Raw genomic sequence first — 14,838 nt, 5'->3', positions numbered from 1 at the left:
GGCTCACCGCCTTCTTTAGGACATGTGACTGACAGTTCACAGCCTCTCACTGGCAGCTTACTGGCAGGCGTGCCACTACGGCTCCCGTGATTTGGCAGGAGGTGCGCGCCTACTCTCCAACTCCCCTGGGACTATCTTGTGCACCCGTAAATCCGTTTTGGCCGCGTGGTGATGTGTTTCGTGGAAGTAGCAGGCGTGAGTACAAGCCTCACCCCTTCCTCTTGCACAGCCTCCCACTCTCACGCTTGCCACTCCGTCGCCCGTGATTTCCCGGAGTTGTGCGTCCCTTGCCGAGGTTGCCCTGGGTCTAGTGCACCTGGGATTTTATTTTGGAGGCGTTGTCATGCGTTTCGTAAAAGTGGCAGGCGTGAGTACAAGGCTCACCGCCTTCTTTAGCACATGTGCCTCATAGTGCACAGCCTCTCACTCGGAGGCGTGCCACCACGACTCCCGTGACTTGCAGGAGGTGCGCGCCTACCCCCCAACTCCCCTGGGACTATCTAGTGCACGCGGGAATCCATTTTAACCGCGTGGTGATGTGTTTCGTGGAAGTGGCAGGCGTCAGTACAAGACTGACCGCCTTCTTTAGCACATGTGCCTCACAGTGCACAGCCTCTCACTAGCAGGCGTGCCACTACGGCTCCCGTGATCTGGCAGGAGGTGCGCGCCTACTCTCCAACTCCCCTGGGACTATCTAGTGCACCCGGGAATCCGTTTTGGCCGCGTGGTGATGTGTTTCGTGGAAATAGCAGGCGTGAGTACAAGACTCACCCCTTCCTCTTGCACAGCCTCCCACTCTCACGCATGCCACTCCGTCGCCCGTGATTTCCCAGAGTTGCGCGTCTATTGCCGAGGCTACCCTGGGTCTAGTGCACCTGGGATTTCATTTTGGAGGCGTTGTCATGCGTTTCGTGGAAGTGGCAGGCGTGAGTACAAGGCTCACCGCCTTCTTTAGGACAGGTGCCTCACAGTGCACAGCCTCTCACTGGCAAGCGTGCCAGTACGGCTCCCGTGATTTGGCAGGAGGTGCGCGCCCACTCTCCAACTCCCCTGGGACTATCTACTGCACCCGGGAATCCATTTTGGCCGCGTGGTCATGTGTTTCGTGGAAGTAGCAGGCGTGAGTACAAGACTCACCCCTTTCTCTTGCACAGCCTCCAACTCTCACGCATGCCACTCCGTCGCCCGTGATTTCCCGGAGTTGCGCGTCTATTGCGGAGGTTCCCCTGGGTCTAGTGCACCTGGGATTTCATTTTGGAGGCGTTGTCATGCGTTTCGTGGAAGTGGCAGGCGTGAGTACAAGGCTCACCGCCTTCTTTAGCACATGTGCCTCATAGTGCACAGACTCTCACTCGGAGGCGTGCCACCACGCCTCCCGTTACTTGCAGGAGGTGCGCGCCTATCCTTAAACTCCCCTGGGACTGTCGAGAGCACGCGGGAATCCATTTTAGCCGCGTGGCGATGTGTTTCGTGGAAGTGGCAGGCGTCAGTACAAGACTCACCGCCTTCTTTAGCACATGTGCCTCACAGTGCACAGCCTCTCACTGGCAGGCGTGCCACTACGGCTCCCGTGATCTGGCAGGAGGTGCGCGCCTACTCTCCAACTCCCCTGGGACTATCTAGTGCACCCGGGAATCCGTTTTGGCCGCGTGGTGATGTGTTTCGTGGAAGTAGCAGGCGTGAGTACAAGGCTCACCCCTTCCTCTTGCACAGCCTCCCACTCTCACGCATGCCACTCCGTCGCCCGTGATTTCCCGGAGCTGCGCGTCTATTGCCGAGGTTCCCCTGGGTCTATTGCACCTGGGATTTCATTTTGGAGGCGTTGTCATGCGTTTCGTGGAAGTGGCAGGCGTGAGTACAAGGCTCACCGCCTTCTTTAGGACATGTGCCTGACAGTGCACAGCCTCTCACTGGCAGCTCACTGGCAGGCGTGCCACTACGGCTCCCGTGATTTGGCAGGAGGTGCGCGCCTACTCTCCAACTCCCCTGGGACTATCTAGTGCACCCGGGAATCCGTTTTGGCCGCGTGGTGATGTGTTTCGTGGAAGTAGCAGGCGTGAGTACAAGCCTCACCCCTTCCTCTTCCACAGCCTCCCACTCTCACGCATGCCACTCCGTCGCCCGTGATTTCCCGGAGTTGTGCGTCCCTTGCCGAGGTTCCGCTGGGTCTAGTGCACCTGGGATTTTATTTTGGAGGCGTTGTCATGCGTTTCGTAAAAGTGGCAGGCGTGAGTACAAGGCTCACCGCCTTCTTTAGCACATGTGCCTCATAGTGCACAGCCTCTCACTCGGAGGCGTGCCACCACGACTCCCGTGACTTGCAGGAGGTGCGCGCCTACCCCCCAACTCCCCTGGGACTATCTAGTGCACGCGGGAATTCATTTTAACCGCGTGGTGATGTGTTTCGTGGAAGTGGCGGGCGTGAGTACAAGACTCACCGCCTTCTTTAGCCCATGTGCCTCACAGTGCACAGCCTCTTACTGGCAGGCGTGCCACTACTGCTCCCGTGATTTGGCAGGAGGTGCGCGCCTACTCTTCAACTCCCCTGGGACTATCTAGTGCACCCGGGAATCCGTTTTGGCCGCGTTGTCATGTGTTTCGTGGAAGTAGCAGGCGTGAGTACAAGACTCACCCCTTCCTCTTGCAGAGCCTCCCACTCTCACGCATGCCACTCCGTCGCCCGTGATTTCCCAGAGTTGCGCGTCTATTGCCGAGGCTCCCCTGGGTCTAGTGCACCTGGGATTTCATTTTGGAGGCGTTGTCATGCGTTTCGTGGAAGTGGCAGGCGTGAGTACAAGGCTCACCGCCTTCTTTAGCACATGTGCCTCATAGTGCACAGACTCTCACTCGGAGGCGTGCCACCACGCCTCCCGTGACTTGCAGGAGGTGCGCGCCTATCCCCCAACTCCCCTGGGACTGTCTAGAGCACGCGGGAATCCATTTTAGCCGCGTGGCGATGTGTTTCGTGGAAGTGGCAGGCGTCAGTACAAGACTGACCGCCTTCTTTAGCACATGTGCCTCACAGTGCACAGCCTCTCACTAGCAGGCAAGCCACTACGGCTCCCGTGATCTGGCAGGAGGTGCGCGCCTACTCTCCCGTTCCTCTGGGACTATCTAGTGCACCCGGGAATCCGTTTTGGCCGCGTGGTGATGTGTTTCGTGGAAGTAGCAGGCGTGAGTACAAGGCTCACCCCTTCCTCTTGCACAGCCTCCCACTCTCACGCATGCCACTCCGTCGCCCGTGATTTCCCGGAGTTGCGCGTCTATTGCCGAGGTTCCCCTGGGTCTCTTGCACCTGGGATTTCATTTTGGAGGCGTTGTCATGCGTTTCGTGGAAGTGGCAGGCGTGAGTACAAGGCTCACCGCCTTCTTTAGGACATGTGACTGACAGTTCACAGCCTCTCACTGGCAGCTTACTGGCAGGCGTGCCACTACGGCTCCCGTGATTTGGCAGGAGGTGCGCGCCTACTCTCCAACTCCCCTGGGACTATCTTGTGCACCCGTAAATCCGTTTTGGCCGCGTGGTGATGTGTTTCGTGGAAGTAGCAGGCGTGAGTACAAGCCTCACCCCTTCCTCTTGCACAGCCTCCCACTCTCACGCTTGCCACTCCGTTGCCCGTGATTTCCCGGAGTTGTGCGTCCCTTGCCGAGGTTGCCCTGGGTCTAGTGCACCTGGGATTTTATTTTGGAGGCGTTGTCATGCGTTTCGTAAAAGTGGCAGGCGTGAGTACAAGGCTCACCGCCTTCTTTAGCACATGTGCCTCATAGTGCACAGCCTCTCACTCGGAGGCGTGCCACCACGACTCCCGTGACTTGCAGGAGGTGCGCGCCTACCCCCCAACTCCCCTGGGACTATCTAGTGCACGCGGGAATCCATTTTAACCGCGTGGTGATGTGTTTCGTGGAAGTGGCAGGCGTCAGTACAAGACTGACCGCCTTCTTTAGCACATGTGCCTCACAGTGCACAGCCTCTCACTAGCAGGCGTGCCACTACGGCTCCCGTGATCTGGCAGGAGGTGCGCGCCTACTCTCCAACTCCCCTGGGACTATCTAGTGCACCCGGGAATCCGTTTTGGCCGCGTGGTGATGTGTTTCGTGGAAGTAGCAGGCGTGAGTACAAGACTCACCCCTTCCTCTTGCACAGCCTCCCACTCTCACGCATGCCACTCCGTCGCCCGTGATTTCCCAGAGTTGCGCGTCTATTGCCGAGGCTACCCTGGGTCTAGTGCACCTGGGATTTCATTTTGGAGGCGTTGTCATGCGTTTCGTGGAAGTGGCAGGCGTGAGTACAAGGCTCACCGCCTTCTTTAGGACAGGTGCCTCACAGTGCACAGCCTCTCACTGGCAGGCGTGCCAGTACGGCTCCCGTGATTTGGCAGGAGGTGCGCGCCCACTCTCCAACTCCCCTGGGACTATCTACTGCACCCGGGAATCCATTTTGGCCGCGTGGTCATGTGTTTCGTGGAAGTAGCAGGCGTGAGTACAAGACTCACCCCTTTCTCTTGCACAGCCTCCAACTCTCACGCATGCCACTCCGTCGCCCGTGATTTCCCGGAGTTGCGCGTCTATTGCGGAGGTTCCCCTGGGTCTAGTGCACCTGGGATTTCATTTTGGAGGCGTTGTCATGCGTTTCGTGGAAGTGGCAGGCGTGAGTACAAGGCTCACCGCCTTCTTTAGCACATGTGCCTCATAGTGCACAGACTCTCACTCGGAGGCGTGCCACCACGCCTCCCGTTACTTGCAGGAGGTGCGCGCCTATCCTTAAACTCCCCTGGGACTGTCGAGAGCACGCGGGAATCCATTTTAGCCGCGTGGCGATGTGTTTCGTGGAAGTGGCAGGCGTCAGTACAAGACTCACCGCCTTCTTTAGCACATGTGCCTAACAGTGCACAGCCTCTCACTGGCAGGCGTGCCACTACGGCTCCCGTGATCTGGCAGGAGGTGCGCGCCTACTCTCCAACTCCCCTGGGACTATCTAGTGCACCCGGGAATCCGTTTTGGCCGCGTGGTGATGTGTTTCGTGGAAGTAGCAGGCGTGAGTACAAGGCTCACCCCTTCCTCTTGCACAGCCTCCCACTCTCACGCATGCCACTCCGTCGCCCGTGATTTCCCGGAGCTGCGCGTCTATTGCCGAGGTTCCCCTGGGTCTATTGCACCTGGGATTTCATTTTGGAGGCGTTGTCATGCGTTTCGTGGAAGTGGCAGGCGTGAGTACAAGGCTCACCGCCTTCTTTAGGACATGTGCCTGACAGTGCACAGCCTCTCACTGGCAGCTCACTGGCAGGCGTGCCACTACGGCTCCCGTGATTTGGCAGGAGGTGCGCGCCTACTCTCCAACTCCCCTGGGACTATCTTGTGCACCCGGAAATCCCTTTTGGCCGCGTGGTGATGTGTTTCGTGGAAGTAGCAGGCGTGAGTACAAGCCTCACCCCTTCCTCTTCCACAGCCTCCCACTCTCACGCATGCCACTCCGTCGCCCGTGATTTCCCGGAGTTGTGCGTCCCTTGCCGAGGTTCCGCTGGGTCTAGTGCACCTGGGATTTTATTTTGGAGGCGTTGTCATGCGTTTCGTAAAAGTGGCAGGCGTGAGTACAAGGCTCACCGCCTTCTTTAGCACATGTGCCTCATAGTGCACAGCCTCTCACTCGGAGGCGTGCCACCACGACTCCCGTGACTTGCAGGAGGTGCGCGCCTACCCCCCAACTCCCCTGGGACTATCTAGTGCACGCGGGAATTCATTTTAACCGCGTGGTGATGTGTTTCGTGGAAGTGGCGGGCGTGAGTACAAGACTCACCGCCTTCTTTAGCCCATGTGCCTCACAGTGCACAGCCTCTTACTGGCAGGCGTGCCACTACTGCTCCCGTGATTTGGCAGGAGGTGCGCGCCTACTCTTCAACTCCCTTGGGACTATCTAGTGCACCCGGGAATCCGTTTTGGCCGCGTGGTCATGTGTTTCGTGGAAGTAGCAGGCGTGAGTACAAGACTCACCCCTTCCTCTTGCAGAGCCTCCCACTCTCACGCATGCCACTCCGTCGCCCGTGATTTCCCAGAGTTGCGCGTCTATTGCCGAGGCTCCCCTGGGTCTAGTGCACCTGGGATTTCATTTTGGAGGCGTTGTCATGCGTTTCGTGGAAGTGGCAGGCGTGAGTACAAGGCTCACCGCCTTCTTTAGCACATGTGCCTCATAGTGCACAGACTCTCACTCGGAGGCGTGCCACCACGCCTCCCGTGACTTGCAGGAGGTGCGCGCCTATCCCCCAACTCCCCTGGGACTGTCTAGAGCACGCGGGAATCCATTTTAGCCGCGTGGCGATGTGTTTCGTGGAAGTGGCAGGCGTCAGTACAAGACTGACCGCCTTCTTTAGCACATGTGCCTCACAGTGCACAGCCTCTCACTAGCAGGCAAGCCACTACGGCTCCCGTGATCTGGCAGGAGGTGCGCGCCTACTCTCCCGTTCCTCTGGGACTATCTAGTGCACCCGGGAATCCGTTTTGGCCGCGTGGTGATGTGTTTCGTGGAAGTAGCAGGCGTGAGTACAAGGCTCACCCCTTCCTCTTGCACAGCCTCCCACTCTCACGCATGCCACTCCGTCGCCCGTGATTTCCCGGAGTTGCGCGTCTATTGCCGAGGTTCCCCTGGGTCTCTTGCACCTGGGATTTCATTTTGGAGGCGTTGTCATGCGTTTCGTGGAAGTGGCAGGCGTGAGTACAAGGCTCACCGCCTTCTTTAGGACATGTGACTGACAGTTCACAGCCTCTCACTGGCAGCTTACTGGCAGGCGTGCCACTACGGCTCCCGTGATTTGGCAGGAGGTGCGCGCCTACTCTCCAACTCCCCTGGGACTATCTTGTGCACCCGTAAATCCGTTTTGGCCGCGTGGTGATGTGTTTCGTGGAAGTAGCAGGCGTGAGTACAAGCCTCACCCCTTCCTCTTGCACAGCCTCCCACTCTCACGCTTGCCACTCCGTCGCCCGTGATTTCCCGGAGTTGTGCGTCCCTTGCCGAGGTTGCCCTGGGTCTAGTGCACCTGGGATTTTATTTTGGAGGCGTTGTCATGCGTTTCGTAAAAGTGGCAGGCGTGAGTACAAGACTCACCGCCTTCTTTAGCCCATGTGCCTCACAGTGCACAGCCTCTTACTGGCAGGCGTGCCACTACTGCTCCCGTGATTTGGCAGGAGGTGCGCGCCTACTCTTCAACTCCCTTGGGACTATCTAGTGCACCCGGGAATCCGTTTTGGCCGCGTGGTCATGTGTTTCGTGGAAGTAGCAGGCGTGAGTACAAGACTCACCCCTTCCTCTTGCAGAGCCTCCCACTCTCACGCATGCCACTCCGTCGCCCGTGATTTCCCAGAGTTGCGCGTCTATTGCCGAGGCTCCCCTGGGTCTAGTGCACCTGGGATTTCATTTTGGAGGCGTTGTCATGCGTTTCGTGGAAGTGGCAGGCGTGAGTACAAGGCTCACCGCCTTCTTTAGCACATGTGCCTCATAGTGCACAGACTCTCACTCGGAGGCGTGCCACCACGCCTCCCGTGACTTGCAGGAGGTGCGCGCCTATTCCCCAACTCCCCTGGGACTGTCTAGAGCACGCGGGAATCCATTTTAGCCGCGTGGCGATGTGTTTCGTGGAAGTGGCAGGCGTCAGTACAAGACTGACCGCCTTCTTTAGCACATGTGCCTCACAGTGCACAGCCTCTCACTAGCAGGCAAGCCACTACGGCTCCCGTGATCTGGCAGGAGGTGCGCGCCTACTCTCCCGTTCCTCTGGGACTATCTAGTGCACCCGGGAATCCGTTTTGGCCGCGTGGTGATGTGTTTCGTGGAAGTAGCAGGCGTGAGTACAAGGCTCACCCCTTCCTCTTGCACAGCCTCCCACTCTCACGCATGCCACTCCGTCGCCCGTGATTTCCCGGAGTTGCGCGTCTATTGCCGAGGTTTCCCTGGGTCTCTTGCACCTGGGATTTCATTTTGGAGGCGTTGTCATGCGTTTCGTGGAAGTGGCAGGCGTGAGTACAAGGCTCACCGCCTTCTTTAGGACATGTGACTGACAGTTCACAGCCTCTCACTGGCAGCTTACTGGCAGGCGTGCCACTACGGCTCCCGTGATTTGGCAGGAGGTGCGCGCCTACTCTCCAACTCCCCTGGGACTATCTTGTGCACCCGTAAATCCGTTTTGGCCGCGTGGTGATGTGTTTCGTGGAAGTAGCAGGCGTGAGTACAAGCCTCACCCCTTCCTCTTGCACAGCCTCCCACTCTCACGCTTGCCACTCCGTCGCCCGTGATTTCCCGGAGTTGTGCGTCCCTTGCCGAGGTTGCCCTGGGTCTAGTGCACCTGGGATTTTATTTTGGAGGCGTTGTCATGCGTTTCGTAAAAGTGGCAGGCGTGAGTACAAGGCTCACCGCCTTCTTTAGCACATGTGCCTCATAGTGCACAGCCTCTCACTCGGAGGCGTGCCACCACGACTCCCGTGACTTGCAGGAGGTGCGCGCCTACCCCCCAACTCCCCTGGGACTATCTAGTGCACGCGGGAATCCATTTTAACCGCGTGGTGATGTGTTTCGTGGAAGTGGCAGGCGTCAGTACAAGACTGACCGCCTTCTTTAGCACATGTGCCTCACAGTGCACAGCCTCTCACTAGCAGGCGTGCCACTACGGCTCCCGTGATCTGGCAGGAGGTGCGCGCCTACTCTCCAACTCCCCTGGGACTATCTAGTGCACCCGGGAATCCGTTTTGGCCGCGTGGTGATGTGTTTCGTGGAAGTAGCAGGCGTGAGTACAAGACTCACCCCTTCCTCTTGCACAGCCTCCCACTCTCACGCATGCCACTCCGTCGCCCGTGATTTCCCAGAGTTGCGCGTCTATTGCCGAGGCTACCCTGGGTCTAGTGCACCTGGGATTTCATTTTGGAGGCGTTGTCATGCGTTTCGTGGAAGTGGCAGGCGTGAGTACAAGGCTCACCGCCTTCTTTAGGACAGGTGCCTCACAGTGCACAGCCTCTCACTGGCAGGCGTGCCAGTACGGCTCCCGTGATTTGGCAGGAGGTGCGCGCCCACTCTCCAACTCCCCTGGGACTATCTACTGCACCCGGGAATCCATTTTGGCCGCGTGGTCATGTGTTTCGTGGAAGTAGCAGGCGTGAGTACAAGACTCACCCCTTTCTCTTGCACAGCCTCCAACTCTCACGCATGCCACTCCGTCGCCCGTGATTTCCCGGAGTTGCGCGTCTATTGCGGAGGTTCCCCTGGGTCTAGTGCACCTGGGATTTCATTTTGGAGGCGTTGTCATGCGTTTCGTGGAAGTGGCAGGCGTGACTACAAGGCTCACCGCCTTCTTTAGCACATGTGCCTCATAGTGCACAGACTCTCACTCGGAGGCGTGCCACCACGCCTCCCGTTACTTGCAGGAGGTGCGCGCCTATCCTTAAACTCCCCTGGGACTGTCGAGAGCACGCGGGAATCCATTTTAGCCGCGTGGCGATGTGTTTCGTGGAAGTGGCAGGCGTCAGTACAAGACTCACCGCCTTCTTTAGCACATGTGCCTCACAGTGCACAGCCTCTCACTGGCAGGCGTGCCACTACGGCTCCCGTGATCTGGCAGGAGGTGCGCGCCTACTCTCCAACTCCCCTGGGACTATCTAGTGCACCCGGGAATCCGTTTTGGCCGCGTGGTGATGTGTTTCGTGGAAGTAGCAGGCGTGAGTACAAGGCTCACCCCTTCCTCTTGCACAGCCTCCCACTCTCACGCATGCCACTCCGTCGCCCGTGATTTCCCGGAGCTGCGCGTCTATTGCCGAGGTTCCCCTGGGTCTATTGCACCTGGGATTTCATTTTGGAGGCGTTGTCATGCGTTTCGTGGAAGTGGCAGGCGTGAGTACAAGGCTCACCGCCTTCTTTAGGACATGTGCCTGACAGTGCACAGCCTCTCACTGGCAGCTCACTGGCAGGCGTGCCACTACGGCTCCCGTGATTTGGCAGGAGGTGCGCGCCTACTCTCCAACTCCCCTGGGACTATCTTGTGCACCCGGAAATCCCTTTTGGCCGCGTGGTGATGTGTTTCGTGGAAGTAGCAGGCGTGAGTACAAGCCTCACCCCTTCCTCTTCCACAGCCTCCCACTCTCACGCATGCCACTCCGTCGCCCGTGATTTCCCGGAGTTGTGCGTCCCTTGCCGAGGTTCCGCTGGGTCTAGTGCACCTGGGATTTTATTTTGGAGGCGTTGTCATGCGTTTCGTAAAAGTGGCAGGCGTGAGTACAAGGCTCACCGCCTTCTTTAGCACATGTGCCTCATAGTGCACAGCCTCTCACTCGGAGGCGTGCCACCACGACTCCCGTGACTTGCAGGAGGTGCGCGCCTACCCCCCAACTCCCCTGGGACTATCTAGTGCACGCGGGAATTCATTTTAACCGCGTGGTGATGTGTTTCGTGGAAGTGGCGGGCGTGAGTACAAGACTCACCGCCTTCTTTAGCCCATGTGCCTCACAGTGCACAGCCTCTTACTGGCAGGCGTGCCACTACTGCTCCCGTGATTTGGCAGGAGGTGCGCGCCTACTCTTCAACTCCCTTGGGACTATCTAGTGCACCCGGGAATCCGTTTTGGCCGCGTGGTCATGTGTTTCGTGGAAGTAGCAGGCGTGAGTACAAGACTCACCCCTTCCTCTTGCAGAGCCTCCCACTCTCACGCATGCCACTCCGTCGCCCGTGATTTCCCAGAGTTGCGCGTCTATTGCCGAGGCTCCCCTGGGTCTAGTGCACCTGGGATTTCATTTTGGAGGCGTTGTCATGCGTTTCGTGGAAGTGGCAGGCGTGAGTACAAGGCTCACCGCCTTCTTTAGCACATGTGCCTCATAGTGCACAGACTCTCACTCGGAGGCGTGCCACCACGCCTCCCGTGACTTGCAGGAGGTGCGCGCCTATCCCCCAACTCCCCTGGGACTGTCTAGAGCACGCGGGAATCCATTTTAGCCGCGTGGCGATGTGTTTCGTGGAAGTGGCAGGCGTCAGTACAAGACTGACCGCCTTCTTTAGCACATGTGCCTCACAGTGCACAGCCTCTCACTAGCAGGCAAGCCACTACGGCTCCCGTGATCTGGCAGGAGGTGCGCGCCTACTCTCCCGTTCCTCTGGGACTATCTAGTGCACCCGGGAATCCGTTTTGGCCGCGTGGTGATGTGTTTCGTGGAAGTAGCAGGCGTGAGTACAAGGCTCACCCCTTCCTCTTGCACAGCCTCCCACTCTCACGCATGCCACTCCGTCGCCCGTGATTTCCCGGAGTTGCGCGTCTATTGCCGAGGTTCCCCTGGGTCTCTTGCACCTGGGATTTCATTTTGGAGGCGTTGTCATGCGTTTCGTGGAAGTGGCAGGCGTGAGTACAAGGCTCACCGCCTTCTTTGGGACATGTGACTGACAGTTCACAGCCTCTCACTGGCAGCTTACTGGCAGGCGTGCCACTACGGCTCCCGTGATTTGGCAGGAGGTGCGCGCCTACTCTCCAACTCCCCTGGGACTATCTTGTGCACCCGTAAATCCGTTTTGGCCGCGTGGTGATGTGTTTCGTGGAAGTAGCAGGCGTGAGTACAAGCCTCACCCCTTCCTCTTGCACAGCCTCCCACTCTCACGCTTGCCACTCCGTCGCCCGTGATTTCCCGGAGTTGTGCGTCCCTTGCCGAGGTTGCCCTGGGTCTAGTGCACCTGGGATTTTATTTTGGAGGCGTTGTCATGCGTTTCGTAAAAGTGGCAGGCGTGAGTACAAGGCTCACCGCCTTCTTTAGCACATGTGCCTCATAGTGCACAGCCTCTCACTCGGAGGCGTGCCACCACGACTCCCGTGACTTGCAGGAGGTGCGCGCCTACCCCCCAACTCCCCTGGGACTATCTAGTGCACGCGGGAATCCATTTTAACCGCGTGGTGATGTGTTTCGTGGAAGTGGCAGGCGTCAGTACAAGACTGACCGCCTTCTTTAGCACATGTGCCTCACAGTGCACAGCCTCTCACTAGCAGGCGTGCCACTACGGCTCCCGTGATCTGGCAGGAGGTGCGCGCCTACTCTCCAACTCCCCTGGGACTATCTAGTGCACCCGGGAATCCGTTTTGGCCGCGTGGTGATGTGTTTCGTGGAAGTAGCAGGCGTGAGTACAAGACTCACCCCTTCCTCTTGCACAGCCTCCCACTCTCACGCATGCCACTCCGTCGCCCGTGATTTCCCAGAGTTGCGCGTCTATTGCCGAGGCTACCCTGGGTCTAGTGCACCTGGGATTTCATTTTGGAGGCGTTGTCATGCGTTTCGTGGAAGTGGCAGGCGTGAGTACAAGGCTCACCGCCTTCTTTAGGACAGGTGCCTCACAGTGCACAGCCTCTCACTGGCAGGCGTGCCAGTACGGCTCCCGTGATTTGGCAGGAGGTGCGCGCCCACTCTCCAACTCCCCTGGGACTATCTACTGCACCCGGGAATCCATTTTGGCCGCGTGGTCATGTGTTTCGTGGAAGTAGCAGGCGTGAGTACAAGACTCACCCCTTTCTCTTGCACAGCCTCCAACTCTCACGCATGCCACTCCGTCGCCCGTGATTTCCCGGAGTTGCGCGTCTATTGCGGAGGTTCCCCTGGGTCTAGTGCACCTGGGATTTCATTTTGGAGGCGTTGTCATGCGTTTCGTGGAAGTGGCAGGCGTGAGTACAAGGCTCACCGCCTTCTTTAGCACATGTGCCTCATAGTGCACAGACTCTCACTCGGAGGCGTGCCACCACGCCTCCCGTTACTTGCAGGAGGTGCGCGCCTATCCTTAAACTCCCCTGGGACTGTCGAGAGCACGCGGGAATCCATTTTAGCCGCGTGGCGATGTGTTTCGTGGAAGTGGCAGGCGTCAGTACAAGACTCACCGCCTTCTTTAGCACATGTGCCTCACAGTGCACAGCCTCTCACTGGCAGGCGTGCCACTACGGCTCCCGTGATCTGGCAGGAGGTGCGCGCCTACTCTCCAACTCCCCTGGGACTATCTAGTGCACCCGGGAATCCGTTTTGGCCGCGTGGTGATGTGTTTCGTGGAAGTAGCAGGCGTGAGTACAAGGCTCACCCCTTCCTCTTGCACAGCCTCCCACTCTCACGCATGCCACTCCGTCGCCCGTGATTTCCCGGAGCTGCGCGTCTATTGCCGAGGTTCCCCTGGGTCTATTGCACCTGGGATTTCATTTTGGAGGCGTTGTCATGCGTTTCGTGGAAGTGGCAGGCGTGAGTACAAGGCTCACCGCCTTCTTTAGGACATGTGCCTGACAGTGCACAGCCTCTCACTGGCAGCTCACTGGCAGGCGTGCCACTACGGCTCCCGTGATTTGGCAGGAGGTGCGCGCCTACTCTCCAACTCCCCTGGGACTATCTTGTGCACCCGGAAATCCCTTTTGGCCGCGTGGTGATGTGTTTCGTGGAAGTAGCAGGCGTGAGTACAAGCCTCACCCCTTCCTCTTCCACAGCCTCCCACTCTCACGCATGCCACTCCGTCGCCCGTGATTTCCCGGAGTTGTGCGTCCCTTGCCGAGGTTCCGCTGGGTCTAGTGCACCTGGGATTTTATTTTGGAGGCGTTGTCATGCGTTTCGTAAAAGTGGCAGGCGTGAGTACAAGGCTCACCGCCTTCTTTAGCACATGTGCCTCATAGTGCACAGCCTCTCACTCGGAGGCGTGCCACCACGACTCCCGTGACTTGCAGGAGGTGCGCGCCTACCCCCCAACTCCCCTGGGACTATCTAGTGCACGCGGGAATTCATTTTAACCGCGTGGTGATGTGTTTCGTGGAAGTGGCGGGCGTGAGTACAAGACTCACCGCCTTCTTTAGCCCATGTGCCTCACAGTGCACAGCCTCTTACTGGCAGGCGTGCCACTACTGCTCCCGTGATTTGGCAGGAGGTGCGCGCCTACTCTTCAACTCCCTTGGGACTATCTAGTGCACCCGGGAATCCGTTTTGGCCGCGTGGTCATGTGTTTCGTGGAAGTAGCAGGCGTGAGTACAAGACTCACCCCTTCCTCTTGCAGAGCCTCCCACTCTCACGCATGCCACTCCGTCGCCCGTGATTTCCCAGAGTTGCGCGTCTATTGCCGAGGCTCCCCTGGGTCTAGTGCACCTGGGATTTCATTTTGGAGGCGTTGTCATGCGTTTCGTGGAAGTGGCAGGCGTGAGTACAAGGCTCACCGCCTTCTTTAGCACATGTGCCTCATAGTGCACAGACTCTCACTCGGAGGCGTGCCACCACGCCTCCCGTGACTTGCAGGAGGTGCGCGCCTATCCCCCAACTCCCCTGGGACTGTCTAGAGCACGCGGGAATCCATTTTAGCCGCGTGGCGATGTGTTTCGTGGAAGTGGCAGGCGTCAGTACAAGACTGACCGCCTTCTTTAGCACATGTGCCTCACAGTGCACAGCCTCTCACTAGCAGGCAAGCCACTACGGCTCCCGTGATCTGGCAGGAGGTGCGCGCCTACTCTCCCGTTCCTCTGGGACTATCTAGTGCACCCGGGAATCCGTTTTGGCCGCGTGGTGATGTGTTTCGTGGAAGTAGCAGGCGTGAGTACAAGGCTCACCCCTTCCTCTTGCACAGCCTCCCACTCTCACGCATGCCACTCCGTCGCCCGTGATTTCCCGGAGTTGCGCGTCTATTGCCGAGGTTCCCCTGGGTCTCTTGCACCTGGGATTTTATTTTGGAGGCGTTGTCATGCGTTTCGTGGAAGTGGCAGGCGTGAGTACAAGGCTCACCGCCTTCTTTGGGACATGTGACTGACAGTTCACAGCCTCTCACTGGCAGCTTACTGGCAGGCGTGCCACTACGGCTCCCGTGATTTGGCAGGAGGTGCGCGCCTA

This window comes from Stylophora pistillata, chromosome 3 (genome assembly GCF_964205215.1).
Source record: "Stylophora pistillata chromosome 3, jaStyPist1.2, whole genome shotgun sequence".
Classification (NCBI taxonomy): Eukaryota; Metazoa; Cnidaria; class Anthozoa; order Scleractinia; family Pocilloporidae; genus Stylophora; species Stylophora pistillata.
Note: the sequence above shows the minus strand (reverse complement) of the source record.